The sequence below is a fragment of the Scyliorhinus canicula genome, chromosome 15, assembly GCF_902713615.1.
Source record: "Scyliorhinus canicula chromosome 15, sScyCan1.1, whole genome shotgun sequence".
Taxonomy (NCBI): Eukaryota; Metazoa; Chordata; class Chondrichthyes; order Carcharhiniformes; family Scyliorhinidae; genus Scyliorhinus; species Scyliorhinus canicula.
Window position 1 is genome coordinate 85,835,873 of NC_052160.1, and position 13,578 is coordinate 85,849,450.

Consider the following 13,578-nt stretch of genomic DNA (forward strand, 5'->3'; position numbering starts at 1 on the left):
TTTGTACACTCTGTCCCTTAGGTTTGTGTACTCTGTCCCTGAGATTTGTGTACTCTGTCCCTTAGGACTGTATACTCTGTCCCTGAGGTTTGTATACTCTGTCCCTTAGGTTTGTATACTCTGTCCCTTAGGTCTGTATACTCTGTCCCTTAGGTCTGTATACTCTGTCCCTTAGGTCTGTATACTCTGTCCCTTAGGTCTGTATACTCTGTCCCTGAGGTTTGTGTACTCTGTCCCTTAGGTTTGTATACTTTGTCCATTAGGTTTGTGTACTCTGTCCCTGAGATTTGTGTACTCTGTCCCTTAGGTCTGTATACTCTGTCCCTTCGGTTTGTATACTCTGTCCCTTAGGTCTGTATACTCTGTCCCTGAGGTTTGTGTACTCTGTCCCTTAGGTTTGTATACTCTGTTCCTTCGGTTTGTATACTCTGTCCCTTAGGTTTGTATACTCTGTCGCTGAGGTTTGTGTACTCTGTCCCTTAGGTTTGTATACTCTGTCCCTTAGGTTTGCATACTCTGTCCCTTAGGTCTGCATACTCGGTCCCTAAGGTCTGTATACTCGGTCCCTAAGGTTTGTATACTCTGTCCCTTAGGTTTGTATACTCTGTCCCTTAGGTTTGTGTACTCTGTCCCTGAGATTTGTGTACTCTGTCCCTTAGGACTGTATACTCTGACCCTGAGGTTTGTATACTCTTTCCCTTAGGTCTGTATACTCTGTCCCTTAGGTCTGTGTACTCTGTCCCTTAGGTCTGTATACTCTGTCCCTGAGGTTTGTGTACTCTGTCCCTTAGGTTTGTATACTCTGTCCCTTCGGTTTGTATACTCTGTCCCTTAGGTCTGTATACTCTGTCCCTGAGGTTTGTGTACTCTGTCCCTTAGGTTTGTATTCTCTGTCCCTTAGGTCTGTATACTCTGTCCCTTAGGTCTGTATACTCTGTCCCTGAGGTTTGTGTACTCTGTCCCTTAGGTTTGTATACTCTGTCCCTTCGGTTTGTATACTCTGTCCCTTAGGTCTGTATACTCTGTCCCTTAGGTCTGTATACTCTGTCCCTTAGGTCTGTATACTCTGTCCCTGAGGTTTGTGTACTCTGTCCCTTAGGTTTGTATACTTTGTCCATTAGGTTTGTGTACTCTGTCCCTGAGATTTGCGTACTCTGTCCCTTAGGTCTGTATACTCTGTCCCTTAGGTCTGTATACTCTGTTCCTGAGGTTTGTGTACTCTGTCCATTAGGTTTGTGTACTCTGTCCCTGAGGTTTGTGTACTCTGTCCCTTAGGTTTGTATACTCTGTCCCTTCGGTTTGTATACTCTGTCCCTTAGGTCTGTATACTCTGTCCCTGAGGTTTGTGTACTCTGTCCCTGAGGTCTGTATACTCTGTCCCTTAGGTTTGTATACTCTGTCCCTTAGGTTTGCATACTCTGTCCCTTAGGTCTGTATACTCTGTCCCTAAGGTCTGTATACTCGGTCCCTAAGGTTTGTATACTCTGTCCCTTAGGTTTGTACACTCTGTCCCTTAGGTTTGTGTACTCTGTCCCTGAGATTTGTGTACTCTGTCCCTTAGGACTGTATACTCTGTCCCTGAGGTTTGTATACTCTGTCCCTTAGGTTTGTATACTCTGTCCCTTAGGTCTGTATACTCTGTCCCTTAGGTCTGTATACTCTGTCCCTTAGGTCTGTATACTCTGTCCCTTAGGTCTGTATACTCTGTCCCTGAGGTTTGTGTACTCTGTCCCTTAGGTTTGTATACTTTGTCCATTAGGTTTGTGTACTCTGTCCCTGAGATTTGTGTACTCTGTCCCTTAGGTCTGTATACTCTGTCCCTTAGGTCTGTATACTCTGTTCCTGAGGTTTGTGTACTCTGTCCATTAGGTTTGTGTACTCTGTCCCTGAGATTTGTGTAATCTGTCCCTTAGGTCTGTATACTCTGTCCCTTCGGTTTGTATACTCTGTCCCTTAGGTCTGTATACTCTGTCCCTGAGGTTTGTGTACTCTGTCCCTTAGGTTTGTATACTCTGTTCCTTCTGTTTGTATACTCTGTCCCTTAGGTTTGTATACTCTGTCCCTGAGGTTTGTGTACTCTGTCCCTTAGGTTTGTATACTCTGTCCCTTAGGTTTGTATACTCTGTCCCTTAGGTTTGCATACTCTGTCCCTTAGGTCTGTATACTCTGTCCCTTAGGTCTGTATACTCTGTCCCTTAGGTCTGTGTACTCTGTCCCTTAGGTCTGTATACTCTGTCCCTGAGGTTTGTGTACTCTGTCCCTTAGGTTTGTATACTCTGTCCCTTCGGTTTGTATACTCTGTCCCTTAGGTCTGTATACTCTGTCCCTGAGGTTTGTGTACTCTGTCCCTTAGGTCTGTATACTCTGTCCCTTAGGTCTGTATACTCTGTCCCTTAGGTCTGTATACTCTGTCCCTGAGGTTTGTGTACTCTGTCCCTTAGGTTTGTATACTCTGTCCCTTAGGTTTGTATACTCTGTCCCTTAGGTCTGTATACTCTGTCCCTTAGGTCTGTATACTCTGTCCCTTAGGTCTGTATACTCTGTCCCTGAGGTTTGTGTACTCTGTCCCTTAGGTTTGTATACTTTGTCCATTAGGTTTCGTACTCTGTCCCTGAGATTTGCGTACTCTGTCCCTTAGGTCTGTATACTCTGTCCCTTAGGTCTGTATACTCTGTTCCTGAGGTTTGTGTACTCTGTCCATTAGGTTTGTGTACTCTGTCCCTGAGATTTGTGTAATCTGTCCCTTAGGTCTGTATACTCTGTCCCTGAGGTTTGTATACTCTGTCCCTTCGGTCTGTATACTCTGTCCCTGAGGTGTGTGTACTCTGTCCCTTACGTCTGTATACTCTGTCCCTTAGGTCTGTATACTCTGTCCCTGAGGTTTGTGTGCTCTGTCCCTTAGGTTTGTATACTCTGTCGATTAGGTTTGTGTACTCTGTCCCTGAGATTTGTGTACTCTGTCCCTTAGGTCTGTATACTCTGTCCCTGAGGTTTGTATACTCTGTCCCTTAGGTCTGTATACTCTGTCCCTTAGGTCTGTATACTCTGTCCCTGAGGTTTGTGTACTCTGTCCCTTAGGTTTGTATACTCTGTCCCTTCGGTTTGTATACTCTGTCCCTTAGGTCTGTATACTCTGTCCCTGAGGTTTGTGTACTCTGTCCCTGAGGTCTGTATACTCTGTCCCTTAGGTTTGTATACTCTGTCCCTTAGGTTTGCATACTCTGTCCCTTCGGTCTGTATACTCTGTCCCTAAGGTCTGTATACTCGGTCCCTAAGGTTTGTATACTCTGTCCCTTAGGTTTGTACACTCTGTCCCTTAGGTCTGTATACTCTGTCCCTTAGGTCTGTATACTCTGTCCCTTAGGTCTGTATACTATGTCCCTGAGGTTTGTGTACTCTGTCCCTTAGGTCTGTATACTCTGTCCCTTAGGTCCGTGTACTCTGTCCCTTAGGTCTGTATACTCTGTCCCTGAGGTTTGTGTACTCTGTCCCTTAGGTTTGTATACTCTGTCCCTTCGGTTTGTATACTCTGTCCCTTAGGTCTGTATACTCTGTCCCTGAGGTTTGTGTACTCTGTCCCTTAGGTTTGTATACTCTGTCCCTTAGGTCTGTATACTCTGTCCCTTAGGTCTGTATACTCTGTCCCTGAGGTTTGTGTACTCTGTCCCTTAGGTTTGTATACTCTGTCCCTGAGGTTTGTATACTCTGTCCCTTAGGTCTGTATACTCTGTCCCTGAGGTTTGTGTACTCTGTCCCTTAGGTTTGTATACTCTGTCCCTTAGGTCTGTATACTCTGTCCCTTAGGTCTGTATACTCTGTCCCTGAGGTCTGTATACTCTGTCCCTGAGGTTTGTGTACTCTGTCCCTTAGGTTGTGTACTCTGTCCCTGAGATTTGTGTACTCTGTCCCTTAGGTCTGTATACTCTGTCCCTGAGGTTTGTATACTCTGTCCCTTCGGTCTGTATACTCTGTCCCTGAGTGTGTGTTACTCTGTCCCTTAGGTCTGTATACTCTGTCCCTTAGGTCTGTATACTCTGTCCCTTAGGTCTGTATACTCTGTCCCTGAGGTGTGTGTACTCTGTCCCTTACGTCTGTCTACTCTGTCCCTTAGGTCTGTATACTCTGTCCCTTAGGTTTGTATACTCTGTCCCTGAGGTTTGTGTACTCTGTCCCTTAGGTTTGTATACTCTGTCCCTTAGGTTTGTATACTCTGTCCCTGAGGTTTGTGTACTCTGTCCCTTAGGTCTGTATACTCTGTCCCTTAGGTCTGTATACTCTGTCCCTTAGGTCTGTATACTCTGTCCCTTAGGTCTGTATACTCTGTCCCTTAGGTTTGTATACTCTGTCCCTTAGGTTTGTTTACTCTGTCCCTTAGGTTTGTATACTCTGTCCCTTAGGTTTGTATACTCTGTCCATGAGGTTTGTGTACTCTGTCCCTTAGGTTTGTATACTATGTCCCTGTGGTTTGTATACTCTGTCCCTGAGGTTTGTATACTCTGTCCCTTAGGTTTGTATACTCTGTCCCTGAGGTTTGTATACTCTGTCCCTTAGGTTTGTATACTCTGTCCCTGAGGTTTGTGTACTCTGTCCCTGAGGTTTGTATACTCTGTCCCTTAGGTTTGCATACTCTGTCCCTTAGGTCTGTATACTCGGTCCCTAAGGTCTGTATACTCGGTCCCTAAGGTTTGTATACTCTGTCCCTTAGGTTTGTATACTCTGTCCCTTAGGTTTGTGTACTCTGTCCCTGAGATTTGTGTACTCTGTCCCTTAGGACTGTATACTCTGTCCCTGAGGTTTGTATACTCTGTCCCTTAGGTCTGTATACTCTGTCCCTTAGGTCTGTGTACTCTGTCCCTTAGGTCTGTATACTCTGTCCCTGAGGTTTGTGTACTCTGTCCCTTAGGTTTGTATACTCTGTCCCTTCGGTTTGTATACTCTGTCCCTTAGGTCTGTATACTCTGTCCCTGAGGTTTGTGTACTCTGTCCCTTAGGTTTGTATACTCTGTCCCTTAGGTCTGTATACTCTGTCCCTTAGGTCTGTATACTCTGTCCCTGAGGTTTGTGTACTCTGTCCCTTAGGTTTGTATACTCTGTCCCTTCGGTTTGTATACTCTGTCCCTTAGGTCTGTATACTCTGTCCCTTAGGTCTGTATACTCTGTCCCTTAGGTCTGTATACTCTGTCCCTGAGGTTTGTGTACTCTGTCCCTTAGGTTTGTATACTTTGTCCATTAGGTTTGTGTACTCTGTCCCTGAGATTTGTGTACTCTGTCCCTTAGGTCTGTATACTCTGTCCCTTAGGTCTGTATACTCTGTTCCTGAGGTTTGTGTACTCTGTCCATTAGGTTTGTGTACTCTGTCCCTGAGATTTGTGTAATCTGTCCCTTAGGTCTGTATACTCTGTCCCTGAGGTTTGTATACTCTGTCCCTTCGGTCTGTATACTCTGTCCCTGAGGTGTGTGTACTCTGTCCCTTACGTCTGTATACTCTGTCCCTTAGGTCTGTATACTCTGTCCCTTAGTTCTGTATACTCTGTCCCTGCGGTTTGTGTACTCTGTCCCTTAGGTTTGTATACTCTGTCCATTAGGACTGTATACTCTGTCCCTGAGGTTTGTATACTCTGTCCCTTAGGTCTGTATACTCTGTCCCTGAGGTTTGTATACTCTGTCCCTTAGGTCTGTATACTCTGTCCCTTAGGTCTGTGTACTCTGTCCCTGAGGTTTGTGTACTCTGTCCCTTAGGTTTGTATACTCTGTCCCTTCGGTTTGTATACTCTGTCCCTTAGGTTTGTATACTCTGTCCCTGAGGTTTGTGTACTCTGTCCCTTAGGTTTGCATATTCTGTCCCTTAGGTCTGTATACTCGGTCCCTAAGGTCTGTATACTCTGCCCCTCAGGTTTGTATACTCTGTCCCTTAGGTTTGTATTCTCTGTCCCTTAGGTTTGTGTACTCTGTCCCTGAGATTTTTGTACTTTGTCCCTTAGGTCTGTATACTCTGTCCCTGAGGTTTGTGTACTCTGTCCCTTAGGTTTGTATACTCGGTCCATTAGGTTTGTGTACTCTGTCCCTGAGATTTGTGTACTCTGTCCCTTAGGTCTGTATACTCTGTCCCTGAGGTTTGTATACTCTGTCCCTTAGGTCTGTATACTCTGTCCCTTATGTCTGTATACTCTGTCCCTGAGGTTTGTGTACTCTGTCCCTTAGGTTTGTATACTCTGTCCCTTCGGTTTGTATACTCTGTCCCTTAGGTCTGTATACTCTGTCCCTGAGGTTTGTGTACTCTGTCCCTGAGGTCTGTATACTCTGTCCCTTAGGTTTGTATACTCTGTCCCTTAGGTTTGCATACTCTGTCCCTTAGGTCTGTATACTCTGTCCCTAAGGTCTGTATACTCGGTCCCTAAGGTTTGTATACTCTGTCCCTTAGGTTTGTACACTCTGTCCCTTAGGTTTGTGTACTCTGTCCCTGAGATTTGTGTACTCTGTCCCTTAGGACTGTATACTCTGTCCCTGAGGTTTGTATACTCTGTCCCTTAGGTTTGTATACTCTGTCCCTTAGGTCTGTATACTCTGTCCCTTAGGTCTGTATACTCTGTCCCTTAGGTCTGTATACTCTGTCCCTTAGGTCTGTATACTCTGTCCCTGAGGTTTGTGTACTCTGTCCCTTAGGTTTGTATACTCTGTCCATTAGGTTTGTGTACTCTGTCCCTGAGATTTGTGTACTCTGTCCCTTAGGTCTGTATACTCTGTCCCTTAGGTTTGTATACTCTGTCCCTTAGGTCTGTATACTCTGTCCCTGAGGTTTGTGTACTCTGTCCCTTAGGTTTGTATACTCTGTTCCTTCGGTTTGTATACTCTGTCCCTTAGGTTTGTATACTCTGTCCCTGAGGTTTGTGTACTCTGTCCCTTAGGTTTGTATACTCTGTCCCTTAGGTTTGCATACTCTGTCCCTTAGGTCTGTATACTCGGTCCCTAAGGTCTGTATACTCGGTCCCTAAGGTTTGTATACTCTGTCCCTTAGGTTTGTATACTCTGTCCCTTAGGTTTGTGTACTCTGTCCCTGAGATTTGTGTACTCTGTCCCTTAGGACTGTATACTCTGTCCCTGAGGTTTGTATACTCTTTCCCTTAGGGTCTGTATACTCTGTCCCTTAGGTCTGTGTACTCTGTCCCTTAGGTCTGTATACTCTGTCCCTGAGGTTTGTGTACTCTGTCCCTTAGGTTTGTATACTCTGTCCCTGAGTTTTGTGTACTCTGTCCCTTAGGTTTGTATACTCTGTCCCTGAGGTTTGTGTACTCTGTCCCTTAGGTTTGTATTACTCTGTCCCTTAGGTTTGTATACTCTGTCCCTTAGGTCTGTATACTCTGTTCCCTTAGGTTGTGTACTCTGTCACTTAGGTTTGTATACTCTGTCCCTTCGGTTTGTATACTCTGTCCCTTAGGTCTGTATACTCTGTCCCTTAGGTCTGTATACTCTGTCCCTTAGGTCTGTATACTCTGTCCCTGAGGTTTGTGTACTCTGTCCCTTAGGTTTGTATACTCTGTCCCTTAGGTCTGTATACTCTGTCCCTGAGATTTGTGTACTCTGTCCCTTAGGTCTGTATACTCTGTCCCTTAGGTCTGTATACTCTGTTCCTGAGGTTTGTGTACTCTGTCCATTAGGTTTGTGTACTCTGTCCCTGAGGTTTGTGTACTCTGTCCCTTAGGTTTGTATACTCTGTCCCTTCGGTTTGTATACTCTGTCCCTTAGGTCTGTATACTCTGTCCCTGAGGTTTGTGTACTCTGTCCCTGAGGTTTGTATACTCTGTCCCTTAGGTTTGTATACTCTGTCCCTTAGGTTTGCATACTCTGTCCCTTAGGTCTGTATACTCTGTCCCTAAGGTCTGTATACTCGGTCCCTAAGGTTTGTATACTCTGTCCCTTAGGTTTGTACACTCTGTCCCTTAGGTTTGTGTACTCTGTCCCTGAGATTTGTGTACTCTGTCCCTTAGGACTGTATACTCTGTCCCTGAGGTTTGTATACTCTGTCCCTTAGGTTTGTATACTCTGTCCCTTAGGTCTGTATACTCTGTCCCTTAGGTCTGTATACTCTGTCCCTTAGGTCTGTATACTCTGTCCCTTAGGTCTGTATACTCTGTCCCTGAGGTTTGTGTACTCTGTCCCTTAGGTTTTTATACTTTGTCCATTAGGTTTGTGTACTCTGTCCCTGAGATTTGTGTACTCTGTCCCTTAGGTCTGTATACTCTGTCCCTTAGGTCTGTATACTCTGTTCCTGAGGTTTGTGTACTCTGTCCATTAGGTTTGTGTACTCTGTCCCTGAGATTTGTGTAATCTGTCCCTTAGGTCTGTATACTCTGTCCCTTCGGTTTGTATACTCTGTCCCTTAGGTCTGTATACTCCTGTCCCATAGGTTTGTGTACTCTGTCCCTTAGGTTTGTATACTCTGTTCCTTCGGTTTGTATACTCTGTCCCTTAGGTTTGTATACTCTGTCCCTGAGGTTTGTGTACTCTGTCCCTTAGGTTTGTATACTCTGTCCCTTAGGTTTGCATACTCTGTCCCTTAGGTCTGCATACTCGGTCCCTAAGGTCTGTATACTCTTTCCCTTAGGTCTGTATACTCTGTCCCTTAGGTCTGTGTACTCTGTCCCTTAGGTCTGTATACTCTGTCCCTGAGGTTTGTGTACTCTGTCCCTTAGGTTTGTATACTCTGTCCCTTCGGTTTGTATACTCTGTCCCTTAGGTCTGTATACTCTGTCCCTGAGGTTTGTGTACTCTGTCCCTTAGGTTTGTATACTCTGTCCCTTAGGTCTGTATACTCTGTCCCTTAGGTCTGTATACTCTGTCCCTGAGGTTTGTGTACTCTGTCCCTTAGGTTTGTATACTCTGTCCCTTCGGTTTGTATACTCTGTCCCTTAGGTCTGTATACTCTGTCCCTTAGGTCTGTATACTCTGTCCCTTAGGTCTGTATACTCTGTCCCTGAGGTTTGTGTACTCTGTCGCTTAGGTTTGTATACTTTGTCCATTAGGTTTGTGTACTCTGTCCCTGAGATTTGCGTACTCTGTCCCTTAGGTCTGTATACTCTGTCCCTTAGGTCTGTATACTCTGTTCCTGAGGTTTGTGTACTCTGTCCCTTAGGTCTGTACTCTGTCCTCTGAGATTTGTGTATACTCTGTCCCTTAGGTCTGTAACTCTGTCCCTGAGGTTTGTGTACTCTGTCCCTTAGGTCTGTATACTTTCCCTTAGGTTTGTTACTCTGTCCCTGAGTTGTGTACTCTGTCCTTAGGTCTGTATACTCTGTCCCTTAGGTCTGTATACTCTGTCCCTGAGGTTTGTGTACTCTGTCCCTTAGGTTTGTATACTCTGTCCATTAGGTTTGTGTACTCTGTCCCTGAGATTTGTGTACTCTGTCCCATAGGTCTGTATACTCTGTCCCTGAGGTTTGTATACTCTGTCCCTTAGGTCTGTTTACTCTGTCCCTTAGGTCTGTATACTCTGTCCCTTAGGTTTGTATACTCTGTCCCTTAGGTTTGTATACTCTGTCCCTTAGGGTTTTGTATACTCTGTCCCTTAGGTCTGTATACTCTGTCCCTGAGGTTTGTGTACTCTGTCCCTTAGGTCTGTATACTCTGTCCTTAGGTTTGTATACTCTGTCCCTTAGGTTTGCATACTCTGTCCCTTCGGTCTGTATACTCTGTCCCTAAGGTCTGTATACTCGGTCCCTAAGGTTTGTATACTCTGTCCCTTAGGTTTGTACACTCTGTCCCTTAGGTTTGTATACTCTGTCCCTTAGGTCTGTATACTCTGTCCCTTAGGTCTGTATACTATGTCCCTGAGGTTTGTGTACTCTGTCCCTTAGGTCTGTATACTCTGTCCCTTAGGTCCGTGTACTCTGTCCCTTAGGTCTGTATACTCTGTCCCTGAGGTTTGTGTACTCTGTCCCTTTGGTTTGTATACTCTGTCCCTTCGGTTTGTATACTCTGTCCCTTAGGTCTGTATACTCTGTCCCTGAGGTTTGTGTACTCTGTCCCTTAGGTTTGTATACTCTGTCCCTTAGGTCTGTATACTCTGTCCCTTAGGTCTGTATACTATGTCCCTGAGGTTTGTGTACTCTGTCCCTTAGGTTTGTATACTCTGTCCCTGCGGTTTGTATACTCTGTCCCTTAGGTCTGTATACTCTGTCCCTGAGGTTTGTGTACTCTGTCCCTTAGGTTTGTATACTCTGTCCCTTAGGTCTGTATACTCTGTCCCTTAGGTCTGTATACTCTGTCCCTGAGGTCTGTATACTCTGTCCCTGAGGTTTGTGTACTCTGTCCATTAGGTTTGTGTACTCTGTCCCTGAGATTTGTGTACTCTGTCCCTTAGGTCTGTATACTCTGTCCCTGAGGTTTGTATACTCTGTCCCTTCGGTCTGTATACTCTGTCCCTGAGGTGTGTGTACTCTGTCCCTTACGTCTGTATACTCTGTCCCTTAGGTCTGTATACTCTGTCCCTTAGGTCTGTATACTCTGTCCCTGAGGTGTGTGTACTCTGTCCCTTACGTCTGTCTACTCTGTCCCTTAGGTCTGTATACTCTGTCCCTTAGGTCTGTATACTCTGTCCCTGAGGTTTGTGTACTCTGCCCCTTAGGTTTGTATACTCTGTCCATTAGGTTTGTGTACTCTGTCCCTGATATTTGTGTTTTCTGTCCCTTAGGTCTGTCTACTCTGTCCCTTAGGTCTGTGTACTCTGTCCCTTAGGTCTGTATACTCTGTCCCTTAGGTCTGTGTACTCGGTCCCTTAGGTCTTTATACTCTGTCCCTGAGGTTTGTGTACTCTGTCCCTTAGGTTTGTATACTCTGTCCATTAGGTTTGTGTACTCTGTCCCTGATATTTGTGTACTCTGTCCCTTAGGTCTGTATACTCTGTCCCTGAGGTTTGTATACTCTGTCCCTTAGGTCTGTATACTCTGTCCCTTAGGTCTGTATACTCTGTCCCTGAGGTTTGTGTACTCTGTCCCTTACGTCTGTATACTCTGTCCCTTAGGTCTGTATACTCTGTCCCTTAGGTCTGTATACTCTGTCCCTGAGGTTTGTGTACTCTGTCCCTGAGGTTTGTATACTCTGTCCATTAGGTTTGTATATTCTGTCCCTGAGGTTTGTATACTCTGTCCTTGAGGTTTGTATACTCTGTCCTTTAGGTTTGTATACTCTGTCCCTGAGGTTTGTGTACTCTGTCCCTTAGGTTTGTATACTCTGTCCCTTAGGTTTGCATACTCTGTCCCTTAGGTCTGTATTCTCTGTCCCTTAGGTTTGTATACTCTGTCCCTTAGGTTTGTATACTCTGTCCCTTAGGTTTGTATACTCTGTCCCTTAGGTTTGTATACTCTGTCCCTTAGGTCTGTATACTCTGTTGGACCACAACTGCAGGATGTTCCTTGTGGTTCCTGGAAAATTTTGAGGACCCAACTCATTTTTTTCAAATTAAGTGGAAATTTAGCGTGGCCAGTCCACCTACCCTGCACATCTTTGGGTTGTGGGTGTGAGACCCACGCAGACACGGGGAGAATGTGCAAACTCCATTTGGACAGTGACTCGGGGCTGGGATTGTAGCTGGGTCTTCGGCGCTGTGAGGCAGCAGTGCGAACCACTGCGCCACTTTGCTGCCCCGCCGCACTCTGATTATCATTTCCCTCATTGCTAATTTGCTGCTTTGCTCTCTCTACTCGCTTCAATTAATCACATTTTACCTCAGACGTTCCCCCACCCCGACTATTCAATTTCCCCACCTCGACTATTCAATTTCCCCACCCCGACTATTCAATTTCCCCACCCCGACTATTCTACTCCAAACCTATTTCTCCTATCCCAACCTCCGAGCCAAGCATTGAACGCTCTAATCATACTTAGTCGACACAAATTTGCTTCTGGCTCAGGTAATACCCAAAGGTTATTACCCATGGGGTTCTGCTTCTTAATTTAACCCCTGCTGCTTATACTCTGCAAGCAGAAGCTTTTTCCTCATTGTAACTGTGTCGTTCATTCCCCTGTGCAGCATAAGAACATGATATACCGCTCCCATTGCAAGCTCCTCTCCAGCCCAGAGCAAATATCCCAAACCCTGGCACCAGGCAGGTAACACAGCCTTCTGGACCATATTCCTTGCCTGCAGCATACTGTGCCTATACCCCTGACTATACTGTCCCTGACTGCCTGTTAACACCCCTTTCCTATTAACACCACCCCTCCCCAACAAGTCTGATGTTCTGTATCATGGTACCTGGGTGAGTTGGCATGGAAGGTTTAAGAGAAATGGGTGGCAGGTAAGTGGGGTCTTAAGTTGGCATGACCTCTGACATCTCTTTGTTTCTCCAATTCTGGCCTTTTGGACAGCCCCAATTTTAATTGCTCCAACACTGGTGGCTGTACCTTTAGCTACCTACGCTCTGGGAACTCTCTCTGCAAAACCCTCTGGCTTCTTTTCAAATGGTCCTTAAATCCAACCTGCCCAATGTTTCTTTATGTGATGCAGTGGCAAACCTGGCTTGGTATTAAACTCTTAATTTAGCCCCGAGCTTTGAGATTGTATATTACATTCACTAAATACATGGTTGTTATCATCGTTGTTGCATAGCCTTGCAAATTCACTGATACGCACCAACTTTTTCCACACCCCTTCCCAGGTCTTGGTCTGCACATCACAGTGTTCCACTATAACCGTCAGCCATGATGTACTGCTGTTCTCTAAGCACACACCCATGAGCGTGTCAGATATATCAGGCCAAACCACACCCAACCAGTGAGAGAGCAGGGAGGCTGTTTGTGCTGCTGCATCACTTGTCGACAGATTCCATGAACAACATACACACCTACCATAGCTGCCATACATCCAGAGCTGTGCACAGAGAACAATCTGGAACACAGATGGGTCGATTCAACGCCAGTGAACAACAGATATCTGGATTATTCCAGGGTGTTCATTGGCTGAGAGGATTTTTACTCTGGGCTGTAGCATTGCTGATGTAGGTAGGACCCAGGAGAGGTGGAAAGTGATCCTGAGGAAGGGTGATGATCGAAGACAGATGAACGACGGGAGGGAGAAAAATTGAGAAAGAAGGGGGAGGGAGCCTGAACTTCTCAATGGTGGGTGTTGAGACCCCCTGGAAGGCCAAGGACTGTGCTCTAATTCCCCACTTTCACCTCATTGGAACTCCTGTGGTAATTGGGGGCGGTGTTTCCCCACAAGGAGGAACCGCTCAGTATAAAAACCCTGATATGGGTGGAGTTCAGTGAGGGTGGCTCTTTGGGCAAAGGAGTTGTAGCTTTGTGATTTTGCATATACCGTCAGAAACCTTTGTTCATTCCTATCCTACAGTGCATTCCTACATCCCTTCCATTGGATTCTGCAATGATCACTGTTTTTTATAGGCTTACATTTCCGATCACAACAGTGTTACATACAGGGCCTTAAATTGACGAAAATTCTCCTATTTCCTTGGACAATCAGCGTTATGCCAGTTTCATGTGTGGATCCTGGATCCTTGCCTGGAGCAAAATGGTGGCAGGTATTCCATCAGTGCAATATGTGAACATATAGATCGCCCACCA